The 21,037-nt window shown below is 38.0% G+C and overlaps 1 long non-coding RNA gene across 1 annotated transcript in view; it reads left to right on the top strand.

Moving 5' to 3' along the window:
* The first annotated feature begins 394 nt into the window (after window positions 1-394).
* LOC121074045 overlaps window positions 395-21,037 on the top strand; it is a 39,766-nt gene continuing 19,123 nt past the window's right edge. Inside the window, exon 1 of the long non-coding RNA XR_005822080.1 lies at window positions 395-792. This is a non-coding gene — a long non-coding RNA (uncharacterized LOC121074045). The remainder of the gene's footprint in view (window positions 793-21,037) is intronic.

Consider the following 21,037-nt stretch of genomic DNA (forward strand, 5'->3'; position numbering starts at 1 on the left):
ACAGTGGTAACGCATAGGCTAGGGGAATGACATCTGTGTGTATATCAAAAGACAGGAAGGGGATGGTGATTAATTATGACCATGGTATAAGTGATATGGAATAAGGGGTGGAGATTGTACTGATTTTATCTGAGTTAGAATTAATTTTGTCCATAATAGCTTATATGATGCTATATTTTGAATTTCTGATGGTGTTTTACCTGGAACAGTGCTTACACAGTGTTAAGACCCCCAGCAGCGAGTAGGCTGGGGGTGCACAAGAAGATGGGAGGGGACACAGCCAGGACAGTGGACCTTTAGTGGACTAAAAGGATATTCTGTAGCCATGTGATGTCATGCTCAGCAATATATGTTGCTGGAAAGAAAGAGGGGATGTTCAGAGTTATAGCTTTTCCCAAGTAACTGTTGTGTGTGACGGAGAACTGCTTTCCTGGAAACGGTTAAACATCTGCTTGGCAATGCAAAGTGAATGAATTCCTTATTTTGCTTTGCTTGCTTTACCTATTAAACTGTCTTTATCTTGACCCGTGACTTTTCTCACTCTTTACCTTTCAAAATTTCTTCCTCATCCTTCTAGAGAAAGAGAGTGAGCTTCTGTGTGGCGCTTACCTGCCTACACAACAGCAACCAAAAAAAAAGATCTTTGAAAGAAAACTTAGAGCTTTCATACCTTAGTGAAAAGTCTTAACTTTTCATGGAGAGTTTGATGGAATATTATGTTTGGAGGAGAGCACATAGAAATGACAGAAGAAGTTATAATTTCTTTACAGAAGAAAGTTCAAACATCCGACAGTAATACAGCATCATCTGAACTAAACACAATGATTAGATTTAGGCTAGTTTCCTTTTTAATTACATGATTTTAAACTACATAGCTTGAAATGTTTTTATTATAGTCCTTCATCAGTGTATGTACATTTGTAACATGTAAATACATAGAACTATGAGAGCTTGTAAATGTTTGAAGGATTGTATTTTATGTTTTATAGATTAAGAATCAGATTCTTAGCTGCTGGAAATAAACTTAATTGGATCAGGCTGGTATCAGATTTTTGAAACAAAGTTTATTTCTCTTTTCATCCATTTCAATCCAGCCTGACCCAAATTCCTCTTTCAGAATTCTGCCAATAGATGTCAGTGTCAGGCTAATTTTATTGAACCTGAGCTAAAAATTGTTCTAGTTAATTCTTGCTACATAGCAGGTAACTTGACTTTCACTCAGTGCAGAGCTCACATTTGCCACCATTTACACACACCTGTGACTTAGTTTAAATCCCTTACTTGCTCTTCCCTTTCCGGGTCAAAGCAAAGATAGCTGGATCCCACTAACAGATTGTAGTGATGACAAATTTGTACCTTCCTCACTTCTCCTTTTTATCATTTAGCAGCAAGAAATTGTATTTCACTGTCTTAGGGAGGCAGTTGTATAAAATAGAAATAGTGTCACAAGGAGTAAGGGGTAGAACAAGGAACTTCTGAAACAGAGCTTGAGAAGGGGATTAAGAGTAACATGAAAATTTATAACAGAAAAGTGATCTTGGAGTGGAAACACCAACAGCGAAAATGTGGTTTGAAACGGACAAAAGTCATCCTACTAGCTTTGCTGTTTCTACTGGACATGGTAAGCAGGCAGCAGCCAGCTGTTGGTGTGACAGTATGTAGGGCAGCACACGCTGGGACCCAACCTGTGTGCAGGTGTGACTGCTGGGAGACTTTGTCACCAGTGTGTGGGGAGTGGCAGGGGTACACATGGAGCTGGGGCACTGAATTCTCCCACAGAGGATGTGAAAGGAGAACACACCATGCCAGTGGAGGGGATGTGTGATGGTTAACAGGCAAGTATTTAATACACTCTGTGTGTACTTGCCTATGATTAGAGGTTTTAGCACTAGCTATAGTGCTTGGAAATTTGCAGGTGCTTATGAACATTTTGCAAGTGTTTAATACTGTAGCTTACCTCTTGCTTATATTGATCTGGAAAGTATAATTCACTGATTGCATGTCATTAAGAAATCAGTAGACCAATTTGACCCTGGTTTACTTTAAAATAAATGAACTGAGCAGATTTCTTCTGCTACAGTCCCCACCCCAAGGTCCCTGTTTCCGTTGTTGATTCATTCCACCTTGCAGCTGATTCAACATTTGGCACAACAGAAGAGGTTAAATCTTAGATAGGTACACAGTGATAGAGTTGTGAGAAAAAGTCCTTCTGAAATTGGACAAGACACCAGCATTTATCCTGTGTTGGAGTCACTTTGAGGCCTGATTTGCTTTGCATTTACCGTTAATGATTGGTCTGGTTTCTAGGTACCAAGAAAAACTGTGTGCTGTGTTGTATTTTAGGAGTAGAAGCCTCTCTGTAGTAGGAAAGTTCTCCTACCATTTTCCTGCCCTTCAGTATAAAAGGCATAATAGAATGTTACCAGCTAAAATTTCCAGATTTCTCCAGTGGTTTTGTGACAATCTTGTGTTCATCCAAGCTTTGTAGTAAAAGGTTAAAATTACAGAATGTAGCATATTCTTTGTGAGGCCAGAGTGTTCTTCCAGCCTTTTATCTTTCTATTCCCTAAGCTGACAAAGTGTAGCCTTCCCAGTTAATGATGCTGCAATAAGAAACTTTCCAGGACCTTGCTTAGGGTAAATTGATAATGTTCAGATATGTCTCCAGGCACCAGGTGGGGCTCCAGTGGCTGGAGGAGATGGCCACACTCTTAACATCCCTTAACAAAAACCACTTTGTTATTTTATTTTACTCTTCCAGAACATACATTTAAATGAATTAAGTAAGATTTACAAGGAGATTATTTCATTCAACTCCTTCTCAGTGTAAGCCCTGGTTTTGATTCCTGTGTGTCTCCTCACTTTTATGTTACTGTTCTGGGACACCCAGAACAGCAGCATAGTGGAATAGTTCTTACTGATATCAGAATCCCAAATGGAAGTATAACTGTTTGATGAAGAGGTGATTTTGATCACTATTTCAGAACAGGAAGGTTCTGGAAAACTAGTTACACATTCAAAGATGAAGCAAAGATGAAGAACAACTCCATGAGGTCTAATTTTATAACTGAATCTAACAGGAGAAGTATGGAAACTAATGCTAACTGCATTTTTTTTAATGAATTAATTTTAAAAAGCTAATGAATATTCAGAAATCTAAAAATCAACACCATATATCAAACTATTGTTACAAGAATCTCCCAGTCCTAGATGAGAAACAAAAATAATAATAATGAGGGCAAAGAGAAAAATCCTTGCCTGTATGGTCTCAGGACATGATTAAAAAAATTATGGGTGAATATGTGAAGGCAACTTGTCTTTTAAATGAAATCTGTTAAAAAACCAGAAACCTCTCATTTTATTTAATTTATTAGTTTAGGTACCTTGTGTTTTAATTTGCATTATTCTGAGCCTGCTGATGATAGAGATAATACAGGGCCCTTTGGACTCCTACCATGATTTCTTTAGGTTTCTAATTAACATTTAGGGGATTAACCAGAATAAGTTGATGTGAAGAGAAGTTGATGTGAAGAACAATTTTTTTTTTTTAAATGGTCTTTTATATGTAGCTTTGACAAGTCAAAATAAGACAGGAAATACAATTTAGTATTTGAACTGACCAACTCTCTTCAATGTAATTTTCTATAAATTGCTTTAAATGTCCACAAAGATTTATTATGTCAACTTGAATAAGTTTTTTATTTTTTCTTTCCCCATGAATGTTAATCAATAAGCACTGTGTAGCCAAGCAAGCAGCATATTGCACACACGAACAGAAAACCTATAAACCAATGTCTTATGATCTGATCATGAAGAAATGCCAGGATACAAAAGGGTCTATTTTAATTACACTGTAGATTTTTTGTATAGTGTCACTTTTCCTGTTGTAGAAGTGTTTTTCATGCTTGCTTTAAATGTGGTGTAAGTGTAAGTGTAAATGTAAATGCGGTGCAGTGTAAGGCTGCAAATTTTGCTGATGTCGTCGTGCCTTTAGAGGAATGGCTTAATGCAAGAAGGTAGAACATCATATAGACTTGTTTGCTACATTCATTGTGGTGGCAAGACAGTGTTGAGAGTACTGGTGGAATGAAAGAGGAACACAGCTCTTTGGCTCAGTGTAGACAGGTTACAACTGCTACGTTAAATCGTGACATTTGCCAGCAACTAACAAGTTAAATATATCTTATGGAAAAATCCTTATCCAGTACAGGTTAGGAACAGCACTTTCTAAATAATTTATTTACTGTGTATTGCCAGGCCTGTTTGTAACAGGAAAATTGATACAGCTAAAGTAGTTATTAACTAATCAATTAACTTCAGTGTCCCAGTTTTACTGTGCATATGAGTTCCATGACTTGTTTTATGTGACAATCTTTATTTGTAAAAAAGGAGGAAGAGAAATTGCTTAGACTACGAGTGAATCTTTTCCTCTATTACAGTTGTAACAATGTTAAAAACTAGCTATAAAGTGTGAAATGAATACTAGAATTTTTTCATGTTCTTCAGTCTACAGTTATGCATATACAGTTTAGCTGTAACACCAAATGCACATACCCAGTGGGTTCAAGATTTTTTATTAGACAAAGAAAACAGCATTGGAATATCTACCTTACAAAGTGTTCAGCTAATAAAATGTATGCTTTGCAGTATAATTTTCTGTCCTTATGATTATGTCTTCCCATTGACAATGGATGCAGACTATCTGGGAGAGTGCTGCTAGCAGCAATGCCACTCTGGGACACTTTGGTATTCTTCTCACTATCTTTTTGCTAGCTGAGACACACTGTTTCTTTCATAAACTTCTGTCCTTTCAGCCACTGCTATTAATGTGAGATGGTGGCAGCCAGTGCATCTTAAGCACATTTACCTCTTTTGTTTCTCCTTCCTGTAATTGGTTTTTGTGTTGTAGGCAACACTTCAAGAAATTTTATGGTGAAGAACTGTGATAGAGGGAGCTAATAAAGGTAGAGGAATCTTTCACATTTACCTGCCTGACTGCTGAATTTAGATATTAATGTGGATTATCAAAACTAGAAGGCTGTTAAGTAGGCTTGGTGTGAACAGGCAGCCAGTGTATGCTAATACTGTAAGACCAACACAATGTATGTATTTGCTGTGGTTTTAAAAATGAAACCAAAGACAGTATGAGCTATGGAAAAATAATTCAATCTACTTCATGGTGAGTCATGCTCATTGACCTTGAAGATAAATACAAAACTTTGCTGCTCAAGTCTTTAAAGGCTTCCATGAGCACTGAAACATCTTGTTATTGCCTGCTAAGAGCTCTTCTGTAAAAAACATTCCCACAGGCTTTCAGAATAAATTGGATAGTATCTCACACTGTATAAATGAAACTGCTGAATGTCATATAGCTCTCTAACATGAAAGGCCACCATACCTGTCAGCTGGTCTAAATTGTCAAAGGTCCATTAAGTTTGATTAAGTTATAAGAAGAAATGTCAAAGAAGCAATGAGGCATGCACAAACAGTAAGTTGTAGAGGTAACTTTTCAGTATTGAAAGCAATTTTTTTTTTTTTTTTTTTTTTTCCTAGAGCAATGGGAGACTGGGCTTGATGCTCAAACAAGGCAATGGTAAAGCACTCAGACTGCATGTCCAGGTAGTTTTACTGAACCACTTATTGTATCTTTGTTGACAAGGACTGCACAATCCAATGAATTCAGGAGATTTCAAAGACTAAAGTTACACCTGGCTCTATGAACCAGTCATCATGTGTCGTGGGCTGTATGTTTCTCACGCTGAGCAAAGACAGCATTGCTGCTGTTAAAATGACCTTGAGCTGTATATCTGAAACAAAGCAGACTAGCCTGGCTTTTGGTATTCACGAAAAAGAGTAAATATGTGCTTAAAAGAGAGTGTTTCCATGGTTGAATGAGACAATATGTTTAGAAGAGTTCAGTTTTGGCAGAATATATATCTAGTCATTGAAGTGAAAGAAAACATTTAGAAATAAATTTATTGCTCACTCTCTGTTATGGTCACTGAACAATTACAATAACTTCTACTTATGACAGATTATTTTTCATTCAGAATAATCTATTTGTCCACAGTCTTTCATGTCTGAGTCTTCCTGAGAAGACTTTGGTTACTGATTTCTTTAAGCATTTCTTTGGGCATTGAAGCACTCACCCTGTCTGAAAATAACATGCCCTGTAATATGAGGAATAGATTTGCATCTGTTATTGAAAATTCACATGCCTTATGACAATAATAGAATAAATGGTTAAAAGTAAATGCACAAGGTCCGTCATCAAGATTATTTGATGTGATAACAGCCGGGGGAATTGAACGTTAGAAGTAACTCTTCATTCTGCTTGTGGACAAATTTTATTTTGTTGGATAAATTGCACATAACAGAACCCAAGTTATGCAGAAATGTGGTTTGTGGCAGTGCATCCACACTGCATGACAAAGAAATATGTACTTAGCTAGAACTAATAGGGAAGGTATGGGCTGTAATTCCTCTAACATAGTATAATCCTATCTGGGTAGCCTTAGGATCTCCCTCCCACATGGGTTAACAAAGAGGCGTTATTGATGTACTACAAATGTACTACATTTCTTGACTGAGTTTTAGGTTTTAGCATTGCAAAATGATGGAGTAGTTGGGCAAATAACCTGCAAAGTAAGTTTGGGCTTCTCCTCCCAAGACAAAGAAGATAAAAACATTTGGGACAGTGGTGATCATAAGTGCCGCATTATGCTGGGACAGGCATTGACTTCTTTCAGGAGGAACTGTTGAGTTTATTTTTCAAAATAAAAGCAGGGTAAAGAACTTTAGCAGAATATGTAATCTTTTTTTTCTTTGATCCTTTTTAGTTGAGATAGGAATATGGTAAAAAGATACATTTTTGTTCTGTGAATAAAATCTTCTTTTGCATCATCCCTCAAAAAATGATGAAGCAATTATGGAAGTTTTTTACAGCCAAGAACTTTTTCAGTCTTTATTTCTTTCACTGGGATACTGAAAGGATGGCAGTAGTAATTAGGTATCTGCTATGAGGGTTTTCTTGTGAACGTGCACTTACCCTTCTCAGTAGGTATGTGTAACATTGGTAAAAAGTTTCTGGGTACTATTCTATTGAATCATACTGCTCCCCTTTGATGGGCTCTGGGTAGCACAGAGTATCAGCTTTAATAGTGCTTAACTGAGGAGGGTAGAAACTTATCTGGGAATGAGTTAAAGATAAGTGACACTGATCACCAGAGGAATGAACATGCTTATTCATTGGATCAGGATTGTATTCTCGTTCTCTCTGCAAAGATCCTCATGCTGTAGCAGAGAAGTTGTGAGTTTGCAGTCAGAGTCCAATGTGCTGTAAAATTGTTTATAATCCTTGAAAAGTCAGAAAACAAATTATTAAATATTTTTTCTGAAGGGACATCCTGAAGCCTGTCATCTACTGCTCACCAGATACATTCTGGTTTGCTGTTAAGAAGAGGAAAACTGCAGACGTGGTTCCTTCTCACCAGTTTTGGCTTAACTGGGGATCTGTGTTGTGGTTTAACCCCGGCAGACAGCTAAGCCACACAGCTGCTCACTCACTCACCCTCCCCAGTTGGGATGGGGCAAAGAATCAGAAGGGGAAAAGTGAGAAAACTTGTTTTGAGACAAATGCGGTTTGGTAGTGTATGGGGTTTACGTGGCAAGGATTTCGTTGTGTGGGGGGCTGCAGGTGTGGCCTCTGTGAGAAGAATCCAGATGCTGTCCCCATGTTGGGTAAGAGACAGTTCCAGATGGCTCCAAAGGGACCAGCCATTGGCCAAAGCTGAGCCGATGAGCAATGCTGGTTGTGTCTCTGGTAGAGCACATTGAAGAAAGGGAAAACCTGCTGCATAGCAGCAGCTGGGAGAGGGGACTGAGAAAATGTAGAGAGAAACAGCCTTGCGTACACCAAGGTCAGTGAAGCAGGAGGGGGAGGAGGTGCTCTAGGTGTCAGCACAGAGGTTCCTCCACAGCCCGTGGAGAGGACCATGGTGGAGTTGGCTCTCCCCCTGCAGACCTTGGTGTACTACGTGGTGGCAGATACCCACCATACAGCCTGCAGAGGACTCCACACTGAAGCAGGTGGATATGGTCAGAAGGAAGATGCATCCTGCTGAGGGCCCATGCAGGAGCTCTTGTCTGTTATTAATTGACAAAAAATCATATTTATCTTCCCTATGCTGAGTCTATTTTGCCTATGACTGTAATCAATGAATAATCATTATCTCTATCCATGAGCTTTTTATTTGTATTTTCTCCCCTTGTTCTGTTGAGGGGGAATGAGAGAGAGCAGCTGTGTGGTTCTTAGCTGACTGCTGGTGTGAAACCACAACATCTCCACTTATGGTGATGTTTTCTGCTCCGCCAGTCTCAGATATACCTATATAGCTTCACATCCTGTCCCTTTAAAGCACAGGATACATTGAAGCATGCCCCTGCACTTTTCTAGTCCTACTGAAGTGTAAACGGGGGAAAAAAATGTCAGAAAGAGGAATCTTCAATGAATCTGGAGAGGGGAAAAAAATATACTGAAAAACCCTACCTTAGAGCATATCCATATTACCCCAACTGTGTAACCTGCAGCTCTAATTAAGCCTCCTAAGCCCATAAGACCATATTATTTCATGGATGTTTACTGATTACCCTGATTAAGTGAGAGGAAACTGGGCCCAAATCATAAAAAGTCTTAGTGTGACCAAAATTGTCACATTCAAATTAGAACCAGGTATTGAGAAAGGCCAAAGAGACAGTTAGCTGATATAATATGAACTTATATGTAAATATAATGTATTCTACTTCAGCTACACAAGTCAGTACATCTGGATCCTGCTTGATGACAATACGTGTGACATTTTTGAATTAAATCTGTACACAACCTCTCTGAAAATCACACAAAAGAAATTTTGTGAGGTGAATTCTATGTCTTTCATCCTATCCTTTAAAAAGGTGACCTTATGGAAGGAAAATTTATCAGTTATGACAACAACCTTGGAAGTGTCAAAGGCAGGAAAGCAATGAAAGCATTTGCAACAGTTGGCAGAATTTTTATGAATCGGCATGTTACAAAACAAAACAAGGTCTCTTTTAGTCTATAGAAATGAAATCTGAGGATGAATGTCAAAGCAATACATTAATATTCGTCATTAATGAGAGTCATTAATTGTGAGTCATTTGGGTGATTTACTAATTCCAAAGAAGTATATGCATCACACAGATCACAACACAGAAACTTAATTATGAATACACATTAGGCATGCATTTCCTTCTTCTATTGCTCTAGGATTTTTAACTTCATCAATAGGCTTATTAGATTGTAAATGAGTTTCCCAATCTCTCTTTCATGTCTTATCTGCTAAATGGGTCTGCCTTGTTTTGTCCTGTGAACTTAAGACTTGTCAATACATGAGATTTTATGTAACACATTTGAATGGCTTCTTAAATTGTATAAAACTTTACAATGGAGCTGGCAATCTGCCAACTGCCAACCTTTAGATTTCCAATTAATAGTTTTTGTGCTACAAAAAGAATGCCACTTTACAGAATGTTTGCATTCCTTAGGATCTTATGAATTCATTTGATTTCATTTAATATTTTAAAAACAATTATCAAAGGCCTTTTCAAATATTTTCATAGACAATCACTTTCTAGATTATATATATTTTTTTCAGTTTCTTGAATAATGTCATAGTTCAATGCTTGGATGCTATACATCAATGAGCTACCACTGCATTTAATAGAGAAAGGTCACCTGTGTTGAAGAACTCATCTATATTTCTTTGCTCCAGCCTGTCTTGTATTTAATATGGAAAATCAACACATTTCCAGTTTTGATAACCTTTATCTGTCCTAGATATTTTTCCTAAGTGTAGCAGTACCAGTGTGTGCTAAGAGTCTCCAACAGTTAAGCACTATTCAAATTAATGGCAGAGCAAATGATTTGAAAAGCAGGCCAGTCATACCAAAGATCAGAGTTTTTCAGGCTTTACTGAGTGTCTGAGGAATATTGGGGAATGATTAAGTTTTAATGAATCAATATTCCATTTTCATTCACAAGAACTTGCTCCTAAGCAAGATTCAAGAGATTTATGGCTTGATCTTTAGTTATGGTTAAAAAAATTCAGAATAACTGTGTGCAAATTTAGTCCTGAGACAACTGTGTATTCTTCCAGTCCTGGTATCTCAGCAGAAGCTACAGTGGGCTCTATGCTGGCTGAATGGCAGCTCCTAATTCACTGTTTTCCCTTACTCATCTGTTACCCAAATGTAGTGTAGGCTGATGAGGAACTCAGAACTAGGAACACTCTCAAAAAGTTAATCTCTGGCAGCTGAGCCTGAGCTATGCAGGAGCCCCACTGGGGACCTGGCAAAAAAGGACAAAGAGAAGACTCATTGCCCACACAGAAAAGTGCTCAGTGTCTCCACCTATATCTTCAGTGGTAAAAGCAGCCTTCAGGAATTCCAGTCACCTAGCATCAGAGGGAAAGTCTGGATCAAGGAAGAGTTAGACTTGCTAGAAGAGGTTCAGTTTGGAAACATTTAAACAGACCAGACACAAGTCTAAGGATCTTGATGTGTTGGACCCACCAGTGCCAAGGGAGCTATTCAGTGGCACTGCAAAGACTCTCTTGAATTATCTTTTAAAGATCAGGGTGATCAGGTAAGTTCCTGAGTCCCAGTAGAAAGCTGTGATGGTTTTACATTGCTGGGCAGCTGAACTCCACCACAACCTTTCTCTCACTTCCCCTCAGAAGAAGAAGAGGGGGAGAAGTAAGTACGCTGGAAAGGAAAAAAAATGGCTCACATGTTGAGATAAGGATAATTTAATTAAAGGGAAAATAAGGGGGGTGGGGGTAGGGGGGGTGGAACAGGACACACACGACAAAAGCAAAGGCCATGCAGAAGCACAGAGGGAAGGAAAAAAAAATTCTTTACTTCCCATCAACGAGCAATGTTCAGCCACATCCTGGGAAGCAGGGTCTCAGTACACATAGAAGATGTTTGGAAGGACAGACATCTTCAAAACGAGAGGTGTCGTGTCCCATCCCATCCCCTCATGGAATATCCCTTTGGGCCAGCTGCCCTGGTGATGACCCCTTCACCCCTCTTGCCCCCCTCTTGGTGCTGTGCCAGCACTGCTCAGCAATAGACAAAACACTGGTGTGATACCAGTGCTGTTCTCACTACAAGTGCAGAGCACAGCACTATATGGGTTGCTGCAGGGAAAGTTAGCTCCATCCCAGCCAGACCCAGTACAAAAGCAAATGTCACTCCTATCTTCAAAAAGGAGGCTCCAGTAAACAATGGTCCAGTCAACCTCACCTTGATCCCTGGGAAGGTGGTAGAAGAAATAATCATAGAAAATCTTTCCAGGTACACAAAGGTCAAGGAGGTGATTGGGAGTAGACTGCATGGATTTACAAAGGTGTGTATGTGCTTAATGTCATAGTTTTCTTCAGTGAGATGAAGCTCATATAATCCAATGGGAAACTGCACCCTACCTCCTCCATGTTTTGAATGTTTATAAGTCTATGGGTACAGATGGAATACATCCAAGGGTACTGAAGAAGATGGCAGAGTTACTCACCAAGACTCTTTCAATAATTTTTCAATAATTTACTGGCTAACCAGGGAGGTTCCAGCTGACTGGAGGTTAGCAAATGTGATTCCATTCCAAAGACAGGCAGGAAGGAGGACCCAGGGAATTACAAGTCCAACCTCAGTCCCAGGGAAGGTTATGGAGCAGATCATCTTGGGTTATCATCACATGGCACATATAGGACAATTGAGTGATTATAAGCAACCCAGGATGGGTTTATGAAGGACAGGTCCTGCTTGGCTAAGCTGATCTCCCTCTACAACAAGATGACCCACTTTGTAGATGACAGAAAGGCCGTGTATGGTGTTTACCTCAATTTTAGTAAAACATTTGACACTCTCTCCCATAGCATTCTCCTGGAGAAACTGACTGCTCATGGCTTGGACAGCTGTATGGATGACTGGGTGAAGAACTGTCTGGATGGCCAGGCTCAGAGTCATAATAAATGGAGATCAATCCAGTTGGTGGCCAGTGGCATCTCCCAAGACTGGCTCAGTCTTGGGGCCAGTTCTGCTTAACATTTTTATCAGTGGTCCAGATGAGGGGATTGAGTTCACCCTCAGTAAGTCTGCAGATGATACTAAATTAGACAGAGACTGTTGATCTGCTTGAGAGCAGGAAGGCTCTGGAGAAGGATCTGTATAGTCTAGTTCCACGGGCCAAGTCCAATCACATGACACTCAACAGTACTAAGTGTTGGGTCCTACACTTCAGTCATAACAACCTCATGCAGTGGTATAGGTAGGCTTGGGGAAGAGTGGCTGGAAAGTTGCCCAGCAGAAAAGGACCTGAGGGTATTGGTCAGTAGCCACCTCAAATATTGTGTTTAGTTTTGGGCGCCTCGCTACAAGAAGGACATTGAGTTGTTCAAGCATGTTCAGAGAAGAGCAACCAAGCCAGTGAAGGGAATAGAAAACAAGAGATTTGAGGAACAGCTGAAGAAACTGGGGCTTTGGAGAAAAGTATGCTGAGGGGAGACCTCATTGCTCTCTATAACTACCTGAATGGAGGGTGTCAGTCTCTTTTCTCAGGTGGTAAGTGATAGGATGTGAGGAAACAGCCTCAAGTTGTGCCATGGGAGGTTTATATTGGACATTAGGAAGAATGTCTTCATGAAAAGAGTGGTCAGGTATTGGAATGGGCTGCCCAGGGAAGTGGTGGAGTCAACATCCCTGGAGGTATTTAAGAGATGTGAAAAATGGCTTTAAACTAAAAGAGGGTAGGTTTAGATTAGATAGAAGGAAGAAATTCTTCACTCAGAGGGTGGTGAGGCCTGGCACATGTTGCCCAGAGAAGCTGTGGATGCCTCCTCCCTGGAAGTGTTCAAGGCCAGGCTGGATGGGGCAGCCTGGTCTGGTGGGAGGTGTCCCTGCTCATGGCAGGGTCATTGTAATTAGATGATCTTTAAGGTCTCTTCCAACCCAAACCATTCCATGATTCTATGAAAAACAGCATTTGAATTTTCAAAAAAGTTTACCACAGGGAAAAATTAGATGTCATTCTTTGGTAGTATTATGGAAAAGCTTAATTATTTGAAATAATTTCCAAAAAATTATTTGGAAGTTCTGATACTGTGACGTTGCAGAGTCAGTGCTGTATTAAAAGTTTCCTTCTAAGTGCTGTGAAGTGGCTCCATTTTCCTCTGTGCCTTTGCTGGTTTTTATTTGTTTGTCTGTTTTTGTTGTTCTTTTTTTTCTTCTCTTCTCTTCTCTTCTCTTCTCTTCTCTTCTCTTCTCTTCTCTTCCCTTCTCTTCTTTTCTTTTTCTTCTCTTCCCTTTTCTCTTCTCTTCTCTTGTTCTCTTTTCTCTTCACTTCTCTTTTCTCTTCTCTTCTCTTCTCTTCTATTCTCTTCTCTTCTCTTCTCTTCTCTTTTCTTCTCTTCTCTTCTCTTTCTTTCTTCTCTTCTTCTCTCTTTTCTTTCTCTTCTCTTCTCTTCTCTTTCTCTCTTCTCTCTTTTTCTCTTCTCTTCTCTTTCTTCTCTTCTCTCTCTTCTCTTCTCCTTCCCTTCCTTCCCTTCCCTTCCCTTCCCTCCCTTCCCTTCCCTTCCCTTCCTTCCCTTCCCTTCCCTTCCTTCCCTTCCCTTCCCTTCCCTTCCTTCCCTTCCCTTCCCTTCCCTTCCCTTCCCTTCCCTTCCTTTCCCTTTCCCTTCCCTTTTTCTTCTTTTCTTTTTTTTCTTTTCTTTTTCTTTTCTTTTTCTTTTTCTTTTTTTTTTTCTTTTTTTTTCTTTTTCTTTTTCTTTTCTTTTTCTTTCTTTTTTTCTTTTTCTTTTTCTTTCTTTTTCTTTCTCCTTAGAAGAATGAGTTAACAGAGTGAGACAAGATGGTGAATGTTGAGACAGAAATGCCGAAGAAGCTGAGAGGAAGGAATTCAACTGTTTCTCCCTTAACTGAGACTGATTTATAGTAAACTTTCCTGGAGGTTCGCAACATGCATCAAAGAATGTACTTCAATTCACGTTACTAAATGTCACCTTTTCACATGAACATTAGGTCATATCTTCCATAGACTGTTCCAGTACAGTAAACAGGAATAATTTCAATGTGTATACAAAAAATGTCAGAACTTCTGTGTAGGAATTTTTCAAAAATCTTTAAGATTCTGAGCTTTAGCTTTTTCTGTTCATTGTTTGAGATGCTCCATTTTTTCCACTCCATGTTAAAAAGCACTGACATATTAACAGACAAGCCTTTTTTCCATTAATCTGTAAACTTGTCTAACATTAATATTAGAAAGAGTAGTAATTTAAAGCATGCTTAAGAAAGTGATTGGTACTTCTTTATAACTGTTAGAGTGGTGACTACTGCTATAAGTGGGGAATTTGTTTAAGCGCTGCCAGATATCTCATCAATTGAGCAAGTAATAGTTAAATATGCTGTTGTAGCAGTTAATAATGCTAATGATCTTGGTAACTGATTTATTTTTTACATTAAACATTGTAGATTTTGAGCAGCTAGGGCTTCAGGGAATTATTCTGTGAAGCTGTCATTGAAATATAAAGACAGTTTGCAAAATAACATTGTATAGCACTTCAGAACATTTCAAGACTTAACAAAGGTTTGATGCATAACATTAGTAACATTGTTATTTTTATTAAAGTTTTAAAATGATTTGGCTTTAGTAAATGTTCTAAAAATAAATAAATAAATAAAAAATAATAAAAAAAAATAGAAGAGCTCCAGAAGACATAACTGTAATTCATGCTAGAATACTGAACATAAAGCACTTCAGCTACTACTTTGGAAATGGGACCAAATCAAGTATTATTTACTTGAAAAAGAAATTGTTATTTCAGTAGTGTGTATGATCTGGTAGGCTGGCATAACATGACACCATTATGGGACATCTACTCACTAAGAAAAAAAATCTTACAAATCTGACTGTAGAGTTACCTTTCAAAAATTAGTTTCAGTTGCTACAAATGTCATGGATTCTCAAAATGACCATTAGACCATTTCTCTGTTCCATGGAAACTTTGCCATTTTTAGAACTGCACTTTTGATCTGATTAAAAACAAAACAAAACAAAACAAATAAACTAAAAATAATAGCAGGAAAGACAGCAAGGACTGAGAAATTCCCAAAAATTATGTTTCAGAATTTACACTTATGGGAAGTGTTTTAGGACTTAAAATATAAAAACAAAACAAAACTAAACTAAACAACAAGCTCAGCAGCATATTTGCTTAAATGTGAGCTCATTAAAATTTACTTAAATACAGTAAATGAGAAATATATACTGCTCTTGTGATGAACATTTGTTAACAAGTTCACATTCCAAAGAAGTTTTGTGTTCTTTTCTGGCTCTCGGTCATTTTCAATCCCTGTAACTATTCTCTCTCTCACCTTCCCATTTTTTGTTTGTTTGTTTTTTGTTTCTGTTTTTATTTTCTTATTTCTTTTTTTTCGAGCTTCTGTCCCTGTGGACTTCTCCCATACGCTTTTGTACATTCAGATCTGTTCCTTATGGCAAATTTTTTTTTCTTTAGTTGTTATTTAGTAGCAGCAAACTGGACAACAATAAATATCTCAAAATGAATTCTATTTTTTTCATTAATATTAATGACCAAAAGAAGGTAACCCATTTTGAAATACCATAAATAAAACAGTGTTTAGAAGCAGGCACATTTATATTTTATAGCTACTCTTTTTATTATTTCCTTTTTATGTTCTTGTCATTTTGTCTTTCATATTTTTTCAGTCTTCTTTTTATTTTTTTCTACTTTTTGTTTGTTTATGTCACCTTCAGGTTCTTTAACTTTCTATTTTGCATTTCTTCTGCTACTTGTCTCCTCCTCTTATTTCTTCATGTGAATTTTCATTTTCCCTGTTTCTTTTAAATATGCATTTTTTTAACAGTTCTCTCCATCAATTTGTACTGCCTCCTTTCATACTCATTGTAGCTAATTTGCTCCTGAAATACACACTAAAACTTTGTTAGTTTTGCTTATAGTTCATTGACATTTTCCTTGGGTGTCATCATGTCCAAGTTACACTGAGATATGTTTTCAGGTGCTGTAATTAAAGGAACAACATATTATACCTCTTACTAGCACTATAATTTAGTATTTAGTACAGCATGTCTTCTTTAGTATTCTGTAGCTTCTGCAACATTTGATGATTGTCATATAATGATGGTCACTTTCTCAAATGCAAGATAGGGGTTATTGGACCAATTCTTCTCTTGGACTGAATATTAACTGAGCTCCTTGCTCATCTTGCTAACACTGCCATCCCATGTTGTGTCCAAAGTTCTTCTTTCTTTCTGGGTTTTGGTCAACAGTTTGCTTAAAAATACAAGAGAGAGCAGATTTTTAAGAGCGAGGCAACAAGAAATATGCAACCAGGCTGCATAAGGGTTTAATACTGGGAAAATTAGGCACCCATTCTTTAAAAAAGGAGGGAAAGAAAAAGAAAAAAGAAGGAAAAGGAGAAAAAAGAAAATGCTGTCATCCTCAAATGGAACAAAAAAGATCACAAAAAAGATCTTATGAAGCCGTATCTGCAAAAAGCATGATAAAGCCTAATTGAACCAATTGAGAACAAATGCAAAGTGAACGCAACATAAATGGTGAATTACTTCATCAAACAGTAAATCTGGAAAATAAGTCTACCTTAGTTGTTCAATGGTGGAAGATATTCATATATACACAATGGAATACAAGCTATTAGAACTTCAATCTATTAAAAAGCTGTAGAAATAACAGTAAAAGTAATAAATATTATTATTTAATAAAATAAAATACTGACTATGCATGTATTACTTCCTGACATTTGTATGACACACAGAACGGACACGGAGAAGAAAACAATAGCTATGAAAATTAGTAATTTAAATGTAAGCATTATTGGTGTCCTTGAAACTGTTAGCTTTCACAGCCTGAGAATCTAGCCCTTAATCTACCATTTTCATGTTTTGCTGTCATTAAATACACTTCATGTCAAAGATTGTAGATTTTTAAAATTACTTCTTTGGAATTATTTTGAAATTTGATTGCATACAGAAGTCCTAATTTCTTCCCTTTTCACCATACATATCTCAATATACCAGTCAAGAAAAGTTTTAGGACTTCCATAAATTATGTTAATTTAAAACCCACAAGTGGGAAAAGAAATACCACCAATTACAAGACACCAGTCCATGTTTTAGCATGCTGAGCCCAGACTCAAAATAGCTGCATCTCAACTTTCCACCACAGTATATTCTGTCAAACTCTGTAGACTCAAGTGAACTACTGGAAATTAGAAATAGCAACTCATGTCTGTTTCCTGAGGATCCCACTCTTTCTGTTTCCTTAAGAAGCTGTCACCAGCTACAGATTATCACAGTGTCTATGCTGTTTTATCAATAATAGGACTGTGTAGGTTAGGAATCAGAAATTAGGAACAATGTATAGGAATTCCCTAAGTATGTAGCAGCTAGTGAACACATTGAGGTCTCATTTCTTTAATTTTCCAGGAATATTGTGATTTCCTTCATTCTCTAAAACAGATAATTACACTGTGCAACAGGAAAATATGTTTTAGGAAAGACATGAAATTCTTGACTGTTCGTTTGTGAGTATATATGCAAAAAGCTGTTATTAATCTATTTTACACTCAATTAAAGAATTTCTGTATTATATTATTTTGTACCAGTAAACGATGACAAAAAAAGCATTAGTCAGACACTGTCAACACCATATGAGAAGATGACTAAAATCTGAAACTATAATAATTTTTTTTAACTCAAATGCTTAATTTCAGTAGATAAGATTACCCGGCTGGAACAGTAGATAGGAATGCTTTAACATATTCTTTCTTTAAAGGATATATGGGTTTAGAAAAGGACTGTTTTTTAAACTTAATAGTAAAGTATGAATCACTAAGTTTGCTGATGACACCAAGCTGTTGGTTCAGACGACACACTGGAGGGAAGGGATGCCTGGAAGGGACCTGGACAGGCCTGAGAGGTGGCCTGTGTGAATTTCAGGAGGTTCAACAAGGCCAAGTGCAAGGTACTGCATTTGGGTTGAGGGCAATCCTAAACACAAGTACAGGCTGGGTGGAGTATTTATTGAGAGCAGCTCTGAGGAGAAGAACTTGGGAGTTTTCTTGATGAGAAGCTCAGCATGAGCTTGCAATGTGCACTTGCAGCCCAGAAAGCCAACCAATTGTACTGGGTCTGGCTGATGGTATGGTGGTTTTATTCAGCTGGGCAGCTGAATTCCACCTTCAACTGCTCTCTCACTTCACCTCCTCAAAGGGAAGGAGGAGAAAATATGGGGAAAAAAAGGGCTCAAGTGTTGAGATAACGACAGGGAAATTACTCAACAATAATTGTCATGGGCAACACAGGACTCAGGATAGGGAGAATAATATAATTTATTACCTATTACTGATAAGCTAGAGTAGTGAGAAATTGAAAACAAACTAAAAAACACCTTCTCCCCCCATACACCCTCTTCTTTTATTCCAACATCTAGTTAAACTTTCATTTGATATTTTTGCAAACTTTAAATATCAAATGAAATACTGAAGTCATGTATTAACAAAGTAATCAGACCCTCCAAATCACAGAAATAATTAATTTTTAGAGAGTGCTTTGTCTTTTATAGCATAAAGCTAATTATATAACTGTGTGCACAAAGAATTAACTTCAGAACTCTTACTGCAAAAAATGCAGACAGAACATAGTTGAAAGGAAATAGAGGTTCAGTCTAGCATACATAACCACAGGAAAATATACGATTGCCCGTAGCAAGTTAGCAGTTATCTGCTTTTAAATGATACAGGTAGCAGAACTGGAAGAGGAGAAATGAACTGGTCCTCATTTGATCTGATTTTGATACTCCTTATATTTTGACATTTCCTTGTTTTCATAGGGATTTTTACAGAAACGTAAAGTAATTAGTTGTGTGTTTACACACTCCATTAATCTAACATTGTAAGCAAAATGACAGAAAGAGCTGTTCAGAAACTCAATTTCACAAAATCAGCCTTGCACTTCTAGGCAAGGGTGGAGGAGGATGACAGAGGGCAAGGAGGAGAGGAAGAAGGTGAGGGGGAGACGGGCAGAGCAAAAGAGGAAGGGATGGAGTCAGGGAGAAGAAAGATCAGGTTATCTTTGTTTCTTGTGGAGGGGGAGCACCCAAAAAACCTCGATGCCTTAAGCAGAAGATTAGTCTGCCTCATAACCTGAGTTTGGTTGATACTAATTTTTTGCCATTCTGAGATTCAGTTCTAAACATATTGCGGGGAACAGCACTGTGTAGCCCATCTTAACTTTTGTGGAGGTGATGAGTATGATTGTTGCCTCCAGGAGTGTTTTCTGATGTTCCTTTATATTTGTTTTAATCTGACTTTGATTAAATAATAAAAGTGAAAAAGATATTTAAAGAAAAATTATATTCTCTCACCTCTACTAAATTTATTTGCTCTGGGACATAACTTTTATGGTAAAAAATATTTCAGAGTTAAGCATTCAATGGTACTTTCAATTATTTTGTTTAGTAAATTGGTATTAGTAAAATGGTGAATTAGTGACAGTATAATCATGTCCTTATATATAAATCTCTAAGAATGTATATGAAAAAGACAGTATATATTGAAATTTTATTTGTCCAGACAGCATTCTAATGAGAGAAAGCAATACAGAAGAATCAGGCATACGAAGAAAATATAAAGTCAGTAATAGAATCTTATTTCTTTCCTTTCTAATTATAAAGCACATAGTATCTAATCTCAATAGAGTTTTCTGCAGACCACATTATTTTTAGGAACTTTCTATTCATGTCACCAGGGACCTTTTTATCTCCTGCATTAGGAACACTGTTTTCCTACCATAAACCATCATGATTTCTGATTGTTAGTTATCAGGTTTTGGTTAATAAAAAAGCAAAAGCACAAATGATGATGAAGAGCTGCCCTTTCTACTTCTATTTCTTTCAGAAGAATACGTTTAAAGAAAAATAAATAGATCCCCTGAAACACTGTCCTTAGGGTCAAAGGAGCTGAGCAGACCTGGCAACTCTTTAAAGATGTTTTCCTTAGAGCACAAGAACGTTCCATCCCCTTGCATAAAGCAGTGGGCAGGGAGGGCAGACAACCAGGATGGCTCAGCAAGGACCTGCTGGTCAAACTGAGGCAAGAGGGAAATGCACAGGCAGCGGAAGCAGGGGCACGTGGCCTGGGAAAAGTACAGGGATGCAGTCCAGATGTGCAGGGATGCAATAAGGAAAGCCAAGGCATGGATGGAACCAAGCTTGGCAAGGGATTGCAAAGAATAACAGGAAGGGATTCTATAGGTACGTTGCTCAGACAAGAAAGGCCGAGGAGAGTGTGCCCCTTCTGATGGATGAGAAGGTTGAACTGGTAACGACAGACATGGAGAAGGCTGATGGTACTCAACAACTTCTTTGTCTCAGTCTTCACTGACAGTCAGGCTTCCCAAGTCTTCTATTTCCCTGAACCCACTATGTCCTGGTTTCGGCTAAGATAGAGTTAATTTTCATCCTAGTAGCTGCTAGGGTGCTGTGTTTGGGATTTAGGATAAAAATAATGTTGATACCACGCTGATGTTTTAATTGTTGCAGAGCAGTGCCTACACTAAGCCAAGGACTTTCCAGCTTCTCACCCTGTCCTGCCAGCGGGCAGGCTGGGGTACAGCAGGAGCTGGGAGGGACAGACCCAGGACAGCTGACCCAACTGGCCAAAGGGATATTCTGTACCATATGGTGTCATGCTGAACAATTATATAGGGAGGCTGGCCGGGGTGGGGGGGACCGGCTGCTCGGGGATAGGCTGGGTGTTGGTCAGCGAGTGGTGAGCAATTGCATTGTGCATCACTTGTTTTGTATACGTTATTATTAGTAGTACTGTTATCATTATCATTATTATTGTCCTTTCTTTTCTGTCCTAATAAACTGTCTTTATCTCAACCCACAGGCGCTTTTTTTTT

Source organism: Cygnus olor, chromosome 8 (assembly GCF_009769625.2).
Source record: "Cygnus olor isolate bCygOlo1 chromosome 8, bCygOlo1.pri.v2, whole genome shotgun sequence".
NCBI lineage: Eukaryota > Metazoa > Chordata > Aves > Anseriformes > Anatidae > Cygnus > Cygnus olor.